Below are 20716 nucleotides of genomic sequence, written 5' to 3'. Positions count from 1 at the left end.
TATAACAAACTAATAACAAAGAAAAAATATAATATAGAAGTAAAGATTTTAGTTAATGAGGAATATCTTCAGATTGAAGTAGAATATGTATTACCATCCTATAAAACATTACATATTTTTTCTCGATATTGTGCATATTTTACTATATAAATATTTATGCATTAATTTTAATGTGGTAAAAAAGAAAAAAAATTATAAAAAAGTTAATATATATAATGATGCGGTGCGGTGTGGTTTGAACTGCATTTATAAAATTAAAAACCGAAAATCGCACCGCGAAGGATGATGATGCGATGCAGTGTGGTGTAGTGTAGTGTGGGCAGTTTGTTATTGTGGGTAGTTTTATGAACGCCCCTAGTCTGTATATCCTCATAGACAACACCCAATATGTCATGAGCATATTCAATGTGTTTGAACTTTTTCCTTAGCTTTTCTTCCATGGTACTAAGAATGTAAAATCTCTCCATGTGATTTGATCTCATCCAATCAACATATTTCTCATGTTCCTCTTTCCTTGCATCCCATGATGGTATAGGAGGAGGTCATCTTTCATTATAGATATGTTTAAGCTTTTTGTCCAGAAAGACAAACAAAGTTGAATTTTTCATCCTCCTTCATCCTCTTCAATTTGTTTTGTACATATATGATCATCAATCATTTGATGCATTACTGGACACATAATAGGAAAATAATTGGGTGGCAACATTTTATGAATGAAAATAAATAAAATACAATAATATTATCATTTGAAAAAATATCAGTTATTTGGAAAGTAAACATGATGCATGAATGCAGCAATTAAAACACATAAATTAATATTTACTATTCCATGATAAAACTACCCAACAAATAAAGTGCTGTCTTAGGGTCGGTCAAGTTAAATTCAGATAGCTTATAAGACAATTTAATCTTTATAATTTAAAAATTAAAATAACTCTTTATTTTCTATGTTAAATATAAAGTAACGCTATTTTGGTCAATTTGCAATTATCAACCGCAAAAGCTTATTGCATCTTTGTAAGTGTAACCCATTATTTCAGAATTCATGACTTAACTTAGAGAGTGTCGCCTTAAGGTCGTTCAAGCCTAAAATACATCACTCCTTCCTATCTTCGTAAGAAGAAAACCTTGGTATTAACATGTCTCGAAACCTTCCTTAGGGGGACAGAAACAAAGCTGCCTCGAGGCCCTATTCATATCTCACAGTGTTTTACTAATAATGGAGACCATAGGTCACATTGAGATGTTCACATTCTCCCACTTACTATTTTAGATTAACTGTGTTTTATTAAACTAATCAATTAATTCAAAATTAATTACTAGTTTATTAATAATCTTATGAATGTAATTAATTACAAAATACATTTAAAATTATAAAAGAGTTTATTTCTTTAATTAATGTGATCTAGATAATTACCCATTACATTCATCTAACTTTACTAAAATGCTTTTCAAATAAAGTTGGTTATCTTAAAGGCCTATAAAACTATTGCCTTTTTTTTTTTTTGATCAACAAAGAAATATTTCATTAATCACAAACCCAATTACAAACAAAAACCTCCCTCAAGGAGAAGGCTCCAACAACATTACAAGGAACATATATTCCTCACAAAGAGTCTCTCTTTTGCTTTCATTTTCTTTTGAGAGAAGTATCTAACTCTGCATTGTATCTCTTTTTATCATGTCTACAATAACATTCACTCTAGATGAGTATCTATTAAAAATACAAGAATTCCTGTTTTGCCAAATATGATATATTGTAGCTGAAAACACCGCTGCCACAACCGCTGCCTTAACACCATTCCTCATATCCTCAATCCAACAAGTCCAATCTTTGAACCGAAGAGGCCAGTTACAGCCAACCCAAGCTTGAATAAGGTAAACCACCTGCTGAGAACATTTGCAAGTAAAAAATAGATGATCATGACTCTCTTCATTTTGACAACAAACTGGGCAAAGGCTGCTGTTAAGATGCAGAAGCACCTTTTGCAAGTGGTCCTGAGTTAGCAAATTGTCATTCACCGCTTGCCAAATAATAAAATGATGCTTTGGCACACTCATCCTATTCCACACAAAATGATTATATTTGATTTGATCTTGGTGGATAATTATTTTATAGAACATACCAATCTTGAATGTCCCTTGACTGGCAGCAGCATCTATGTCCATTTCAGTAAAGGCATCGCGGATATGACACAGTTTACGCCAATACCAACTAGAATCAGCCTTGAGTTGATACTTCCAGAAACTTTGGCCTCTTAAATAAACAGCATTGACCCACTTTACCCACATTGCCTCTGGTTGATGACGTATTGCCTAAATATACTTAGCAAGCATAGCCTTGTTCCATTTTGCTCCTTCACCAAAACCCAAACCCCCATAATCTTTAGGCAAGCTGACTTTGGACCAAGAAGCACGATGGAAGTTACTACAGGTTCCATTGTTACCCCACAAGAACCACATGCAAAGTTTATCAACCTCCTTAACTACACTTTGTGGGAGCATGAAGATATTCATCCAATAGTTACGCAAACCCAAAAGGACAGAAGTAATGAGTTGGGTCCTCCCGGCATAAGAGAGATGCCTACTAGCCCATGTGTGAAGCCTAAGTTTAATCTTTTTTAGGATCACATCACAATCTGCCGCTTTCCATCTTGTTGGCCTCATAGGAACTCCAAGATAATTAAGAGGAAATGTTCCCTCTTTAATCTACAAAATTTGAAGCAAATGACCCTTCTCTATATTCGGAACACCTCCAAAATAGATATGTGATTTGCTGTGATTAGCCTTCAGCCCTGTACTACTACAGAAGTCCTCAAAAATCTGCTTAACACATTGAATTGAGTCTCTATTAGCTTTACAAAAGATAATTAAATCATCAGCAAAGCAGAGATTTATTATCTTGAGGCTTTTACACAGAGGATGAAACTTGAACTTATACTGAGTAGCTCCTAGCTGAAGTAACCGGGTGAGATATTCCATTACCAGGACAAACAATAATGGGGAGATAGGGTCTCCTTGACGCAGACCCTTTACACCTTGAAATCCCCCCTGCAATCTCCCATTCATCATAAGTACATAAGAAGTGCCACGAAGACACACCATCACCCAAGAAATGAACCGGGTAGGAAATCGCATACTGATCAACAACCCTCCAAAAAACACCAGTCCACCGTATCATAGGCTTTGCTAAGATCGATCTTCAGAGCACACCTTGGGGAAGCATTCCTCCTATTATAATTCTTGATCAAGTCTTGAAAAATTAGAATATTATGAGCTAGTAATCTCTCTTTAATAAAAGCACATTGATTCGAACTGACTAATTTAGGAAGAACCTCTGATAGCCTACTACATATCATTTTTTAAATGCATTTATAGATTGTGTTATAGCAAGCTATGGGCCTGTAGTCAATCGCACTGCACGGCATATCAGTTTTAGGAACCATAGCGAGGATTGTTTTATTAAGCTCAGTAGGAATCTTCCCAGAGTTAAAGAACTCAAGAATAGCCTCAGATATTTCATCACCCATGTCCTGCCACATAGCCTTGTAAAACTCAGAGCCAAAGCCATCAGGCCCTGGACTCTTAGTACCCGGAATGCTGAACAAAGCCTTCCTAACATCTGATTTTTGAAATTTCCTGATAAGCTTCAGCTGCATCTCAATATCCAGACAAGGACCAAAACCAATACAGTGAGCATTAATATTACTTGTTGCTGAACTGGTGCTTCCCATATATCCACGGAAATGGTCCAGAAAATGATTAACAACTTGACTGTAATCATCATTAATAACCCCTTGCTCATTTTGAAATGACACAATTCTATTCTCCTCTCTTCGTTTTTTAATGCAAGCATGAAAGTAAGAGTTGTTGTCATCTCCCTTCTGCAGCCAAGTGATTTTACTTCGTTGTATCAAAAAGCTTCTGTACATTGTAGAGTGATATTGAAAGTTGGCTGCTGCAGCTTTTTCAGCTTCCTGAACAGAGATATCCAATGGGGATGCTTACGCTCTGTTTAGTGCCAATTCATATTCACCTTTAGCTTGATGATAACCCTTCTCTACATCTCCAATTTCCTCCCTGTTGAATGTTTTCAATATATGTTTAAGCCGGAGTAGCTTGTTTGTCACCCCCTGTAATCCCTTCACCGCCATAGGTTTGTTCCAGCTACTTCGAACAACCTCCTTGAACCCTCGGTGAGCAATCCATAGATTAAAAAATCTAAATGGTTTTGTGCCTAGATTTCCATGTTTGTGAGTTTTGATGAGACAATAACAGTGATCAGAGTTAACATCCCACTGAAACTCAGCAATAGTGTTAGGCAAAGCATCCACCCAATTTTCATTGATAAAAGCATGATCAATCTTCGAGTACACTCTATCCTTCCCATCCTTCCTATTAGACCAAGTATACTTAGAACCAATACTCTTGAGACCAGCCATCTGCATTTGAGCTATCCAAGTAGTGGAGTCATAAATCTCAGCAGCACTAACTGACTTCCCACCAGCTCTGTCATCAAAGTGAAAAACAGCATTGAAATCTCCAACAATCAACCAAGGTTTTTCAGGTAGAGGTACACATGAAAGACCCTTCCATAACTCCAATCTCTCTTCCATGGTATTTAGGCCATAGACAAAAGAGATCAAAAAATCTGTCGGCACATCAGTAATCTTAACCAAACAGTGCACAAACTGTTGGTGCTCCTTCAAAATCTGAACTTTGATAAATGATTTCTACCAAATAACTAAGATTCTTCCTTCAGTGGCATTACTACTATGACAATCCCAGTCAAGAAACAACTTATCCATCATATCTTCTACTTTTTCCTTCCTCAATTTATTCTCTAGTAAGGCACCAATACCAACTTTATTTATCTTCAAAAGACTCAGGATAGCATATTGCTTATCCCTCTTATTCATACCCCGAACATTCCAACTAATTATATTGGAGCAGTCCATCAACCTCCAAGTGGTTTAAATTCCCTTTTATCTCTCTTTTCCCCTGTTCCTGAAGAATCTTGAAAGAGTTCTGACTTTTTCCTATGCCTACCTTCACTAACTTCCCAGTACTTTTTAAGTTCCCCACTCTCTTGGGAACCTCCCAATTTTCTTTGTTATCATGTTCAGGAGTTTGGTGATTTCCTTGCGAGTTTCCCCCTTCCTGAATTGCCTTTTGAGCTACTGCCCCTGCCATATCTAGTTTCTCTCTAGGTTCCTTAGTTACCATAGTGTTCCTAGTTGAATCACCTGATATTGCAGCATTCACCTGAATCTCAGCAGCTGTATTAATTCCAACATTAATATTATCAGTCACATTCTTCTTTGCCCAGATTTTTGGACCATGATTCTTGCATTCTGCCATATTATGGCCATATCCCTTGCAATTACTGCATTAATGGGAAGCCATTCATACTCGACAAATTGTTCTTGCACTTGGCCTTTCTCATTCATAAAGTAAATGACAAACGTGGGATCATTTGTTATCTCCATTTCAACCAAGACCCTTGCAAATCTAATCATAGATCGTTCCTTAGTGAACTTATCAACCATGATTGGTTTTCCTATGGTGCTAACCAAAGCACTAAGATAGTTTTGACCCCAATATTGTAGTCCTAAATTAGGCAATCGAATCCAAAGAGGCACAGAATGAACTAACCTTACTGTATCTAAATCTTGAGTCCAAGGTCTCACTATCACTGGCTTCTTGTCAAACTGCACAGGTCCTGTTTCCAGCACAAAATCACGAGTGGCCTCATCATTGAATTTGACAATGGTAAGCCCCATATTCATCCTCACTACTCGTTCAATGCCTAAATGTCCCCAAATTCGTTTAACAAAGCCTTCAAAAACTGCAAATGGGGGGTTAGCTCCCAAAACCATACAAATCACTGCAGTGTTCCAATTTTGTACTTGTTCTGCAACCTCTACCATATCAATTTGAGCAACATGCTGTCCATTCTTCAAAATTGGCTCCTCATAATGAAGCTTGGCAGCCACATTTATTTGATGTTTTTCCTTGAGTTTTTCCCAATGAGATTGAGCTGATGAGCAAAAATCTTCCTTCTCAGACTCCTCCACCCAATTCGTCTTCAGTAATGCTTCCTCCAAACTCTTCGGACCACTATCACCCACTGAATTATCATCCAAATTCAATTTTGGATACTCCATCAGTTCCTTCTCGTCAACCCTCTGCTCTTGCAAATCTACATCCGACTGAGTAGTCCATTCTAGATCCGTAGCTTGCGATTCAATCAAAATCTCAGATACCTGGTTTGAAGGGGCCTCCTCAATACGAGCTCGAGATGCAGGCTTTCGAGTCACCTTCTTCTTCTTCATCGTGGGAGAGAAGAGAGGTTCTTCACACGCCTCTTTCAGAATTGTTACAAAAAAACTATTGCCTTTACTATGGTGAGAGTTACCAAGTTTTAACTAATTTAATACTTAGTAGTTTACATGTAATTGATTTCTTCAAAACAATTCATATAAACAAATAGGACAATTCTAAATAATCATGTGTTTTAAAAGATGCAAGATTAATGAAAAACTGTGTGGGGTTTCATGAAGGCATGTAATTGACTAATGCATGATAATGCTATCAATCAAACATTAATAAATATTTATTTAAATAAATAAACAGTAAATGATGAACTGAGTACTATTGGGTATTTCTAAATTTACAACCCTTGAAAAATATAAATAAAATTACAAAAATAGCCTTCGTAGCTTGCAAGACTCTCCAAGAATGCATCTCATCTCTTTTACGCTTTCATGCTAATCTTTAGGAATTTGGTTATGCCCAACCTATTAATAAGAAACAAATTTTCTAATTAATTTATTTAATTAAAACTAACTTTTAATTAAATAATATTTTTGTCATCTTTTTAATTTAGTTAAATTTAAATAATCAAATAATCAAATTCAAATAATTATTTAGATTTAAAATCTTAATCAACTAAATGATATTTTATATTCTAATAAAATAAAATAAGACAATTAAACTTTTTAAATTCAAACAATTTAAAATTAATGAAATTAAAGATATTTTGACAAAATTAGGATCAAGGGTTTGGGCACCATAGGGCCGGCGACACCAAGGAGCCAAGGACTCGGGTGCATAGCTGGGTAGGTTGCCTAGCACACAGGTGCGCAGGGGTGCACATGGCATGGACCAGGCGCTCGCAGGAGCTCGGCTAGGCACACGGGTGCGCATGCGGCAGAGGCCAAGCACACAGGTGCGGGCACGCACGCGAATGACATGGGTGCAGATGCACTGACGGGCACGGGGCTCGGCCAGGCACTGGGTGCGCCCAAGAAGCCACGGGGCTGGTGGCCGAGTGCGGCTAGGGATTGAGCCCTAGGCTCGAGTCCTTCTCTTTTTATTTGTGTACAAATTTGCAAATTATATTTCAAAAATAATATTACAAAAATCCTATGCCCTTTTTGGCTTACACAAGATCTAAAAAATTAAAATTCCTAACCAGTAGCACCATATAATTAACGATACATCATTCAACCATACATTCAAAAAACATATCCATCAATTCAACATACATATCAACATAAATATAACAAATGCAAGAAATCCACACAGTATTTAATATATCTGGTACCAATTGTTGGTATTAAATGATCAAATCAGAGGTACGCAGCGGAATATATGGACCCTTTTTAATAATTACTAATACCAGCAAGAATCATACACATATATAAATATTAAATCACATACAAAATAGATCAGAGATTACCTCTTGTAGCTTATCAAGTGTCCTTGAATCTTTTTGTGTAAAATCAACGAACTTTCTATCAAGTGTTTTGAAAGCTCACACCTTGATCTTCTAGACCAATCCTCAAACACACAAGGACGTGTATGAGCACGTAGGACTCAAAAGGTTGATTTTGTGACTTTCTAGATGTACTCAACACATGAGATCTAGAGAGGTGTGACTGAGAGAAGTGGTATTGAATATTTTTAAGGTTTTTAGAAAACTATCACTTTTCTTAGAGAGAGAGAGAGTCTAATTTTTAATCGCTTAAAAATTCCTGAATGAAAACCCTTAATCTGAAAGTATCGTACTATCAGATTTATAAAGATAATTAATCTAATCAATTAATCTTTATTTTTAAAAAATAAAAAAAAAATTAAAATTGATCTAATATTTATATTTAATTATTTATTTAAATCATATTTAAAAAGAATAATTAAATATATGATTAAACAAATAATTTAAAATTAAAAATTCAAATCGCAGGAATGGAGAATCCATAATCCATGTGTGTGGCGCTACACACTCATTGTACAGTGAGTGTGTCGCCTACATCAATTAGGGTTTCCCCAATTTTTTCCATTTATTTGTTTAATCAACTTTTAAGGTAATATATTTATCCCAATATAAATATCAGTTAATTCAAAATTAACTTTATCTTAAAATATCAATTTTAAATTAAATTAATAAATATCATATTCTAAATAAGATACTTATTATTCTCTCTCTCTCTATATATATATATATATTAATCCAAAAAAGATTTTTTATTAATTTTAACCTATAGTTTTTCAAAATAAAAGCTATATAGTTAAATAATTAATTAATTCATAATTAATGAATTGCCCATTACTATCACATAATTATTTATTTGCCCTGGAAAATTAATTCTTTTGCAATTAAGTCATTCTCTCTACAAATCTTTCTTTTGACATCCTTACCCTTGACATTGTAGGACAGAGGTGATATGGGGACCATGGACCTATAATAGAAAGCTCCAATAAACCAGATTATTAATTAAACTATTTAATCTAATAATCTTATTTATTAATTCATGATTAATCCACTATAAATATGGAATTGCACTATAGGTATTTATAGAATTATATTTACAGAGTTTTCTCTTGTATTCCATTGATATAATCAATAAATGTAATTATGTCCTCCATTTATTGGTCCGTAATTAGAGCTGGTCAAAATTATCGTTTTATCCTTCAAATTACCTCTTAATCTTTAAGTACCATTAATTCACTAGTGAATAATTAATCTATAATCAAATTATAGATTTGAGCTCAATAACTATTCAGTTCCAGAATTAACCCTTAAGGGAGCCAATATTCTATCTGTTAGAAAAGTATGGATTCCATTATAGTAATTCATGTTCCCAGCCATCCATGATATTGAATCTCCAAAACAAAAGTCAATAGTCTCATTATACTAAGAGAACTTAACAAGTGAATCAAAAGATCCAATAAACACAAACAAGAGTTCATGAATACTAAAGATTTAGACTCATCTACAAATGATCAATAATTATGATAAGAATTAAATATTTATGTCAAACGACAAGTTTATAATGGTAATTAATTCTCATCGGTCCTGTCATATATAATTTCTATTATATACAACACCATTACTAAGATGTCTATCCACATCAATAATCTGAATCTAGATTACTCACATCTCGTATGCTTAGCAAACCGTAATAGTAACCATTCATTAAAATTTTTATACTTTAATATGTTACTGACAATTTATTTATTATATACGATCTTAATTCTCTCGTACTAGTACAAGATTATATTCTCATGAATGGATAAGATTTTTTTTTTATATTAGCATATAATTAATTCAAACAATAATTATAACATTCAAATATATTAAAGTCGACCTTTTATTTAAATTCTATAAAATGTCTTTACATGCTTTTAAGGCATTAATCCTAACACATCCCATAATGAGCCTTGATATGAGCAGGGCATCCAAATTTTTCAAATTGGAAGGAATGTGCTCAGCCTCAAACCCAGAGGCCTTGTAGAGGGAGTCTTCGTTGAGAATGGGACCAAAGTTAACCTCCTCTTCGGTTAAAGCCCTTGTTCTGGACTTGTCTTTAACTACTAGCGGTATTTCCCCCGTCGGATCAACCTCTACCAAGGCTAGGTGCTCGGACACTCAAGTGTTGTTTGGAGATGATCCTTCTCCTCAGACCATGTCTTAAATTTCTTGATCAAAACCATAGAAGTCATTCTGATGAAGTTCTCTGAGCTCCTCAGACATCAAAGAAAAAATCAAGCAGTTAGCATCCTAAGAAATTGTTTGGAGATAAAGGAGAGGAGGGAAATTTTCTAATAAAAGGTGCCCTTGGAGCAACAAAATGTGGCCCGAAAACACCATTGGAGATTAGAGAATGTAATACTGATTAGTGCTAAAAAATATCATTTATTGCAATATATTTTATATTTGAAAATATTAATTTTAATTTAATTTGTGTTCAATTTTTAGGAAATAAAATGTATTTTGAGACAAAGAAATAGAAAGAAGAGAGAAAAATTTATAATTGAAGAAATCATACAAAAAGTGGCATTATTGAAGATAAATCAGGCCCAAATCCGAGTCCAGCCCAAACAAAACCTACCACCAGCAACTGATACATGGCATCCTCCAGTTCGCTGAGCCGAGCTGCGCCGAGCAGAGGCCTCCTTCGTGCGAGATGTGTCCCCTTCCAGCCACCCACCTGACGCATGCCAGCCACTCTAGCCGAGGCACGCGCCCACTCGTCTTATGTGCGCCTGCCACCTGCCACGTTCTGCCACACCTGATGCCACGACTTGCCATGCCTACTTACAAGCCAACTAGTTGCTACCACGTCGCCCAATTGTCCCCCACGCTCCAACACCATCTCTGCCGAAGCCACTCACCGCATGAAACGTGTCCAACGTGTCTCCCCATTGATGCAGCTTGTCTCCCACTTGTCCCACTTTGCTCCAATTTTGCAGCCATTTTCCCCACTATTTTGTACACGATTTTACACATTTTGGGTAATATTTCCACTATAAATAGAGAGTCAAATATAGGGAAAAAATGACCAGATTATGGAATTAAGTGTAGAGAGTATAGTTAGAGAGAAAAACATTTGTTTCTTATTTTTCTTTCATTTATTTTAACTTTTTGAGTGAAAGCAATGCCTATTATAGGCTAAATTCTCTCGTGGAAAGGCTAGAGTGAAGTTCATGTTTCACATTATATTTTTAATATGTTGATTCTTTTTTTTTTTTGTTCCTCATTTCTATATATTTGTTACAGTTAAATTTATTTTCTTCTAAATTTATTGGTGTCTTTTACATAAGTCTAGTCATAATCTTCTTATGTAATTTAGGCTCTTGATTTAATTTAGGATATTTGTTATATTATATACTTTTTACTGCATTCTTCCATTGGTATTTTGTTGCTCTAAGGTATATAATATGATAGGTTTTTAAAATTAGAAGTTAGTATAATTTAATTAAGAACATATTTTAAGGTGAGCTTTATTATATATATTCTCCAACTATAATTAATGGTGTAGAATTATAGTTGACTAAAATGAATCAATTTTATTAATATATATATATATGCATGAATAAAACTTGTGTCTTCCATATTTTCTTTCTGATTCTAATTCTTCAATTTTGTTTATTTAGTTTTTAAAAATTATTCTTTTTCAAAGATACACTATTTCAAAGTTTCTTATTTCTAATTTACTAATATTTCTTTTTACTTGTATTTTACCTCTCAGTGGATATGACACAGCCTGATTACTATTGTGACCGCTTAAGAGTTTATTGAGCGATATCAATTTTTGGCGTCGTTGCTAAGGATATAAACTTTTAAACAAATAAAGAAGTAAACACTCATCAAATGGATATATATTTAGGACAAACTTTTAAATAATCATTGAAACCAAGATAGAAAATAAATTATTTGGACAACCACCATAAAGAGTACCACAAAAATAGTTTTTTAGGAATTCTAAGTTAAGTTGACAATCTTTACATTTATTCTAAGAGCTATAAAATAAAACATGAAATTAATAAACACACATTTTTTTTCTTGGACATAAGAGATAACATAATTGAAAATGATAGAACTATTGCTCTTGTATCTTTCCTTTTTTTCTATTTTTTTCTTCTTTTTTTTTTCATCTCTTTTTTTCATGAAGAACATAATAAAAAGGCTCTCTAATAAGATTTGTTTATAGAAAATATTATCCCTAAAACATCATCCATTCATACCACAACACCTTTTCCAAATAATTATAACTACTTCTAAGAATCAATAAAAATTTAAAAGTTATTTTCTCAAGTCTCATCTCTCACAGAAAAGAATGAATTACTCAAACATGGAAAATTTCTAGGCTAATATGTTCTAACAACCATCTTACCACAATGTTTGGTATGTGGATTAACTAAATCTAGAGAAACTCTTAGTAATAAATGTAACAAAAATTAACTCAGAAGTAACATTTTGCAAGAATAAATAAGTAATTTAAAAAAAAAAATTGACTATGAAATTATAAATATGACAAAAATCAATACACATGAATATGCATAAATATGCTCACCACCCCCAACCAAAATTAGATAGTGTCCTCAATGTCTCAAAATATAACAAATGTAAAAGAGCAGGGAAAGATAACACCTGGATAGCGACCATCGAGTGATAGAGCAAATATTGATTCTCTAAAACATGAAAAACTGAAAACACAAAATGATAAAATGACAAAAGGGAAATAAACAAAAAAAAAACCTATATACAAATAATTTGGAACACTACTAAGACTTAGTAAACTGGTTCCACGAGAGTGACTTATTCAAGCTAGGTCACCCTCTCTATGTAGTGTTTTAGTCGTTGGCAATTTACTTTGAATTATCTCCCATCAGTTGGGTCTGTGACCTCAACAAAACCGTTGGCAAAGATGATTTTCACAACATATGGGCCAGTCCACCAATATTTTAGCTTTCCAGGGTGGAGATGCAAATGAGAGTCATAAAGACGCACTCGTTGGTTTGGCTCAAATTATTTTCTTAGGATTTGCTTGCATGGGCCACTTTCATTTTAGCCTTGTAGATCCTAGAGTTTTCATAAGCATCGTTCCTTAACTCCTCAATTTCTGACAACTGAAGCTTACGATTGAGTCCTGCCACCTTGAGATCAAAATTCAGGCTTTTAACTACCCAATAAGCTTTGTGTTCCAGCTCAACATGAAGGTGGTAGGCTTTGCCATAGACTATCCTATAAGGAGACATACAAAGCTAAGTTTTGTAAGCAGTGCGGTATGCCCAGAGAGCATCGAGAAGTTGTGAGGACCAATCTTTGCAGTTAGGATTAACCGTCTTTTCTAAGATTTGCTTAATTTCGCAGTTGGCTAATTCAGCTTCCCATTTGTTTGTGGGTGATAAGGCAATGCCACCTTACGAATTACACCATACTTTTTCATTAAGATCTCGAAAGAATAGTTGCAAAAATGGGTGCTGTAACGCCCTGGATAGCCAAGACCGCTACACTGTGTGTTTATAAAGATGCTGGACTTGCTAATCAAGTCATTTAATTAAAACGTGATACTGAAACCACTAATGAACAAGGTTAAAAGGTTTTGGTCTCAAAAGTGTACAATCTATAAAACAAAACATTTTATACATGGGATCCCAAAAAGGAACAGCATTCGAAAGTCAGTTTACAAAATTTCCAAAATTTAAACAACCATTAGCCATTCTAAGGATAAACAGACATTTCTGGTTCCCCCGCTCTTATCTCCTCTCAACCGTGGAGGCTGAGCAGCTGGTCATGTACATTCAGCTCACAGAGCTCTCCAAGTCAGGGCTGATCAAGTTTGCCCTTACCTTTACCTGCACCACGTAGCACCCGTGAGCCAAGGCCCAGCAAGAAAATATAATATGCTTCATAAACAATCAATAACAGATGAATAATCCTTTAAGCATGACCAGACACTTAACATTCCACATCATTCACATAGCACGTATTCAGAATCAAAGATGCAACTAAACGTTAATAACAATCAAGTCACATGATAATTAGGGCTGACAACTTAGGCCGCACCCTCTGTTTACCCCAATGACTCCGGCCCGCTTAAACTGAGCTCAATGCATAATAAGCTGTCCTCGGCTACCTGTGGCCAATTCACGCCCTGTGCGCTAGTGTAACCCTTGGCACTCTTAGGCCGTTGGCTTACAGTGTACATGGCATAATACCACCCTTTCAAAGCATACATATTAGGGAACCCTTAGTCCCACCACAAATACACAACCAGGTGCAGTTTTCTTACCTTTAATTTCCACGTTCATTGACTACGAGCGACGTCCCCCGAGCACGATCCACTTCCAGAGCCCTAGCTTAACACCTAGTCACAATCAAGGTAATGGATTCCATTAATATTCAAGTAAAGGTTCCCAGGTATAATTCTAACTTCTGGGACACCCTAGGTTAGGTTCCCGCGCTTAAAATCTACAAGAGATCAAAAATACACCTAAGGGCTGCGGCCCCTGAAACCTAGCCGCGACCCGCCCCTGAAACAGAAACCAAGCCCCTCTTAAGGCAGACACGCGCCGCGGCCCTGCCCTGTGGCGCCGCGGCGCTCCCCTTCCGCAGCACTCGAACATAGCCGCAGCCCAACCCTTCATGCCCAGAAAACCCACCATTTGCAACATCCTAACCTTATTCAAAACCACCCCAAAGCACTGTAATTCCAAAACCCACTAATTACAAGACTTTTATCATGATCCTAACAACATAATCCAACAAAAAACCTAGTTTAAAACTCATTAAAATCCCATTTTGATTTCTGGAACCCAGGTACTTAAGAACACAAAAACCAGTAATGGAACACCAGAGTTCAGCCATTAATTCATGGATTCAAGCTTACCTCCACAGCAGAATCACCTCTCTAAGCACAATCCAAGCCAACTCCCAAGCCTTCCCACCTTAATTCAACCTTGAAATTAAGAACCTGGGAACCCTTAGATTTCAACCCATAAATCTTATATTCAACTAACCAAAAATGAAATTCAATGCTTACCTTGGTTTATGGTTGAATTCCCTTGGCTGAAATTGAGCTATTTTCCCAAAACTCCAGCCCAAATCATAAAGCTCTCAGCTGAGTTTCTTAGGTTCTAATGGTTTTCTTTGAGAAGAAAAAGAAAGAAGAAGAGAGAGATAAAATGGGTCGGTTTGTCTCTTTTGTTCTACTGGTTTCTATTCTACTTAATCAACCTTGATTAATTAAGTTAATCCCAGGGCTCGGAGTACCGAAAACGTCCCCGAGGGCAAAATGGTAAATTTCCCCCAAACTTCCCGCCTAAGCTTCCTAACCTCAAATATATCTCCATAATCCGATAGTCCAAATAACCACCCGATACCTGAAATACCCCTGACTTGGCCAAAGTCAACTATTAAACCCCATTGTGACTTTCCCACTATCTAGTTCCCTAGGGTCGCCTCAAGTCGCACACTGCAAATCTACCCACATAATAATGTGGTTCTCCCAGATATAACATTTAACCACACTTACATTCATATAATCATACAAGCATGCTTATCATATAGTCATGCATTAAATCAATAAATTCGCACGTAAACAAATTATGCCCTCCCGGCACACTAATCAGGGCCCTTAAGCCATATTAGTGATTTTGGGACGTTACAGGTGCCTTGATCACTTAAGATTTCTTGTGGTGTGCCAAACCTAGATAACACATTTTCCTTTAAGAATTTCACAACAGGTGTGTTATCATTATTTTGTCAAGGCACAACTTCCACCCATTTTGAGACATAGTTTATGGCGAGGAGAATGTAAAGGTAGCCAGAAGAAGGTAGAAATGGTCCCATAAAGTCTATCCCCCAACAATCGAATATTTCTATTACAAGAATTGGGTTTGATAGCATCATGTGTTGCAGGGACAGAGCACCTAATTTCTGACACCTTTCACACGATCGACAGAAATTGTTAGTGTCTTTGAACAAAGTGGGCCAATAAAGACCACACTGTAAGATTTTTACAGCAGTATTTTTCATAGAAAAATGACCTCCACAACCTTCATTATGGCAAAAGTTCAGGACACTAAAAATTTCATCATTTGGAATGCAATGTCTCATAATTTGGTCGGGCAATACTTAAAAATATATGGATCATCCCAATAGAAGTTACAAACCTCGACCAAAAGTTTACGTTTATCTTGTGCGCTCCATGTTGTTGTAAGTTCACGAGTCGCTAAGTAATTAACAATATGAGCATACCATGGCAGCTTAGTGTCTTCGAAGAGATGTTCATCAGGGAAGTCATCTTGAATGGTTGGGCCATCAGCGGAATTTGAAAAATTCAAGACGAGATAAGTGCTCTGCTACCACGTTTTCAACTCCTTTCTTGTCCTTTATGGTCAGATCAAATTCCTGTAATAGAAGGATCCACCTAATTAAATGCGTCGTAGCATCCTTTTTGGAAAGGAGGTATTTTAAGGCGGAATGGTCGGTAAAGACTGTGATAGGTGAACCAATCAGGTAGGAGCGAAACTTGTCAAGTGTGAATACTACAACAAGTAACTCTATTTTAGTAGTAGAATAGTTCATTTGAGCACTGTTAAGAGTTCTACTTGCATAATAGACAATGAAGGGCTTCCCTTCCCTTCTTTGACTTAAGACAACCCCTATAGCACAATTGTTAGTATCACACATGACTTCAAACAGTAAGTTCCAATGTAGTGGCTAAATGATATAGGTGGAAGTGAGTTTTGCAACGAGTGTTCGGAGAGATTCCTTACACTTAGGTGTCCAATTGAACACGACATCTTTTTCTAGGAGGTTTGACAAAGGGTGAACAATTGTCGAGAAATTTTGTATGAACCTCCTATAGAATCCTACATGCCCAAGAAAAGATTGAATGTATTTAACAGTCTTGGGGGTGGGCAGCTTTGGTATGAGTTCAATCTTTGATTGATCAACCTCAATTCCTCGTTCTAACACGACATTCCCCAAGACTATGCCAGATGGCACCATGAAATGACAGTTTTTCTAGTTGAGTACCAAGCCTTTCTCTTTACATCGTTTAAGCACGGACTCAAAATTGAGAAGGCTTGATTCAAAGAAATCTTCAAAGACTATTAAACCATCCATGAATACTTCCATATATTTCTCAATCATATCACTAAATATGCTCATCTTGCAGTGTTGAAAAGTGGCTGGAGCATTGCACAGGCCAAATGGCATACACCAGAAGGCAAAAGTACCAAAAGGACAAGTGAATGTGGTCTTATCCTGATCATGCAAGGCAATCTTGATTTTGTAATACTATGAATAACCATCAAGAAAACTATAGAAATGATGACCTGCCACACGTTCCAATGATTGATCAATGAATGAAAGTGGAAAATGGTCTTTGCGGGTGGTTGCACTTAATTTTCTATAATCAATGCACATGTGCCACCCAATTGTGACCTTGGTAGGCACTAGTTCCCCTTTTTCATTTTGTACCACTGTTACTCCTGATCTCTTGGGAACAACCTGAGTTGAGCTAACCCATTTACTGTCACCAATAAGATAGATCATTCCAAAATCAAGAAGTTTCAAGACTTCAGTCTTAACTACTTCCTCATCATTGGGTTTAATCTTCTTTAAGGGTCATGACATGGTATAGCCCCGTCTTCCAATTGAATGTGATGGGAGAAAATTAAAGGACTAATACCTTTGATGTCAGCTATCGTCCATCCTAATGCATCTCTTTTTTCTTACAACACATTGATGAGCTGGTGCTCTTGTGTCGCATTGATCTTGGAAGATATTATGACAAGAAAAGTGTTGTCAGCTCCCAGGAAAACATGCTCAAGGCCCTAAGGAAGTTGGGCCAACTTTGGTTGAGGAGCTTCTTTAATGGAGGGTTTTGGTGTTTCTCGATCTTGAGGGAGTTCCTCAAAGATTGGATTCCAAAACATGGTTCTTCTAGCCTATGAGTGTTTAATGATTTCAGGGTTGATTTCAGACTCATCGGGCTTTGAACTTTCGGATATTTTGGAAGAGGCGATTAAACTGATTAGAAGTATATTCTGATTCTACCTCTTCTGAAATAAGTGTATCGATCAGATATGATTGGAAACACTATTCGTTATCAGGTGGTTGTTTTCCAATGTGGAAAACATTCACTTCTAGAGTATGTTCCCAAAAGAGATTTTCATGAGACCATTCCTACAGTTAATGAGTGCATTTTCTATTGCGAGTAAAGGTCTACAGAGAATGATGGGAATTTTGGACTCTATACTCACTTCAGATTGAGTGTCCAAGATGAGAAAATCAACGAGGTAATAGAATTTTTCAATTTGAATCAGAACGTCTTCAACTATTCCTTGAGGTTTCTTGACTAATCGATCGACCAGTTGTAGCACCACAAATGTGGGCTTGAGTTCTCCTAGACATAATTGCAAGTATATTGAATATGGCATGAGATTTACACTTCCTCCTAAGTCTAGAAGGGCTTGACCAAATTCCTGGTCCCCAATTTGACATGAGATGGTGGGACAACCAGGATCTTTGTACTTAGGCGGTGTCTTGCAATCAATTACCGTGCTAGCTTGTTCTGCCATGAATGCAGTTTTCTTGACATGGTGCTTTCTTTTAACGGTGCACAAATCCTTGATAACCTTTCCATAAGCCGGCACTTGTTTGATCACATGCAACAATGGCAAGTTGATCTTAACTTGTGTTAAAAGGTCTAGGATTTCACCATGATTTTTTAGTACCTTTCCAGTGGATTTCAAAGCTTGAGGAAAGGGTGCCTTTACTGGAATGCTTATTGGCACATCATCATTTGGAGCGAGCATTGACGTACTCGTTGTCTTAGTTAACAGTGAAATCATACTTTGACCACTTCGACTAGTGATGGCATTAACCTCTTTGAAATTTGTATTTGTAGAGAAGGAGGTTTGTGCCATGTGTTTCCCTTTTTGATGGATTAGAGGTTGAGCTGGAAGTCTACCACACTCTTGAATTGTCAAAGTAGTGTTTAACTTTGTCATTTGGCTTTTTATGTCTTTCATTTCCTCCACCATTTGTGTGAAACAAGATTTGAGCTCTTGAGTTGAGGCTATTTGTGTTTGCTCAAGCATTTGTAGGGTATTCTCAAGAGAATTACTTGACTGCATGTTATTTTGAGGAGCAATGTATGCTTTTGGCGGTTGTTGCTGCTTAGGCCTCCATTGGCTCCCAGATGTTTGGTTTTAATCCTTCCAGCTGAGATTTTGATGGTTGCGCCAATCAGGATTGTAAGTGTTTGAGAAAGGGTTATAAGGTTTCTTGTAATCCCCTAAAAGCATTGCATTGTTCCTCATTTCCTCCTCTTAACATACAAAGAGCAGGGCACTCTTGTGGTTGATGTTCTGTCCCTCCACAGATGAAGCATGGATCTTGTGTTTCTACTTTTGCGCCATGTGGATTCCTCTACCTTCTTGAATTTTGAAATCCTCAAATTGTTGTCTCAATGATTATTTGGCTTTGGATTTTGTCACCTTCCCTCAATTGGTAGATTCTGGTTGATCGTGGCTTGTCCATAGGACTTGGTCCATTCTATGTGTAGGACTTTTCAGCAAGATCGTCGAGGTACTCGAAAGCTTCATCGGGATATTTTTGAAGGAATTCTCCATTGCATATCATTTGTATGAATTTTCTTTGTTCGGTTGTGAAACCATCATAGAAATAGCTGATCAGACGCCAACTTTTGTATCCATGATGTGGGCATTGATTTATCAAATCTCTAAACCTCTCCCAAACCCGATGGAAAGTTCATGGTCTTTTTGGATGAAGGTAGAGATTTGCTTCTTAAGGCTGCTAGTCTTGTGGGGCGGAAAATATTTGGCGAAGAATGCTTTTGTCATTTCGTCCCATGTTCCGATAGATCTAGGCCATAAGGAATACAACCAGCTTTCTTCTTTGTCTTTGGGAGAGAAAGGAAAAAAATTTCAATCTCACAATGTTGGTGACATCATCTTGGTTGTTGAATGTAGCCACCACCTTTTCAAATTCCCATATATGCACGCACGGACTCTCATTTTCCATCCCATGGAAGGTTGGTAAGAGGCTAATCATGCTGGATGTGAAATCGAAATTTGGCAGATTGTTGGGATACATTATGCATGAAGGTGCGGCTGTACGCGTAGGATGTAAATAATCCTGTAGCGTTCTTGGTTGGACTTCATCTTGATGAACCATCATGGGTGGTTCAGGAAGTCTCGGTGAATTGGGTGAATTTGAACAAATGGAAGAAGACGATGAATTAGGAGAGTTTTCTAAAGCTTCTACTTGTTGTCTCACGAATCTCCCTAATGCGTCTCTATTTCGTGGCATAAATTTTTGTTTATTTTTTTTTGTAAGTATTATAAGCGCAAGTGTGTAATAGTGTAATAAGTATACACCAAAAATGCTCCCAGAACAATTGAGAAGACTTCCAATGTACCACTTTAGGCCCAAGAGCTTTTCTAGAACTACGATCAAAGAGGGCAGATTTTGGGAAAAATCCAAGAAAATCGATTTTTGGGTCAAAATACGATAAGCCACTTACAACTGGATATCTCACCAGAATGCTTACTTGATAAATGGCAAGTGTAGGTGCGGAGTCGAGTACACACTTAAAAATACTTCACGTCATTTGCCCAGAAGTATTTCAATTCTCTGCAATGATCTAGATTCAATGCAAATGTCCCAGCGGAAAAAAGATTCTCAGAGAAGAGAGGGTTCTGAAGGGATTTCTGTTAAGAGAACAATTTACTTATATGGAGGAAACCAATTCGTATATAAAAAATTGACTTGATTTTTGTTAAGAAATACTAGTAACAAACTAGCTACTTCTAACATCTTAATGTACCTTTATGAACAAATTAGTTCCAAAACGATTATGAAGTTTAAATCCAAATTCAAATTTTA

General features: G+C 36.3%; 1 non-coding gene across 1 annotated transcript; it reads left to right on the top strand.

The window, feature by feature from the left end:
• The first annotated feature begins 19517 nt into the window (after positions 1-19517).
• On the top strand, positions 19518-19623 carry LOC133781093 (small nucleolar RNA R71). The gene has a single exon (XR_009869889.1). It is a non-coding gene; the product is annotated as a small nucleolar RNA R71 (small nucleolar RNA).
• Positions 19624-20716: the final 1093 nt, after the last annotated feature.

Source organism: Humulus lupulus, chromosome 5, assembly GCF_963169125.1.
Source record: "Humulus lupulus chromosome 5, drHumLupu1.1, whole genome shotgun sequence".
Lineage (NCBI taxonomy): Eukaryota > Viridiplantae > Streptophyta > Magnoliopsida > Rosales > Cannabaceae > Humulus > Humulus lupulus.
Note: the sequence above shows the minus strand (reverse complement) of the source record. Positions and strands in the feature narration are given on the sequence as shown.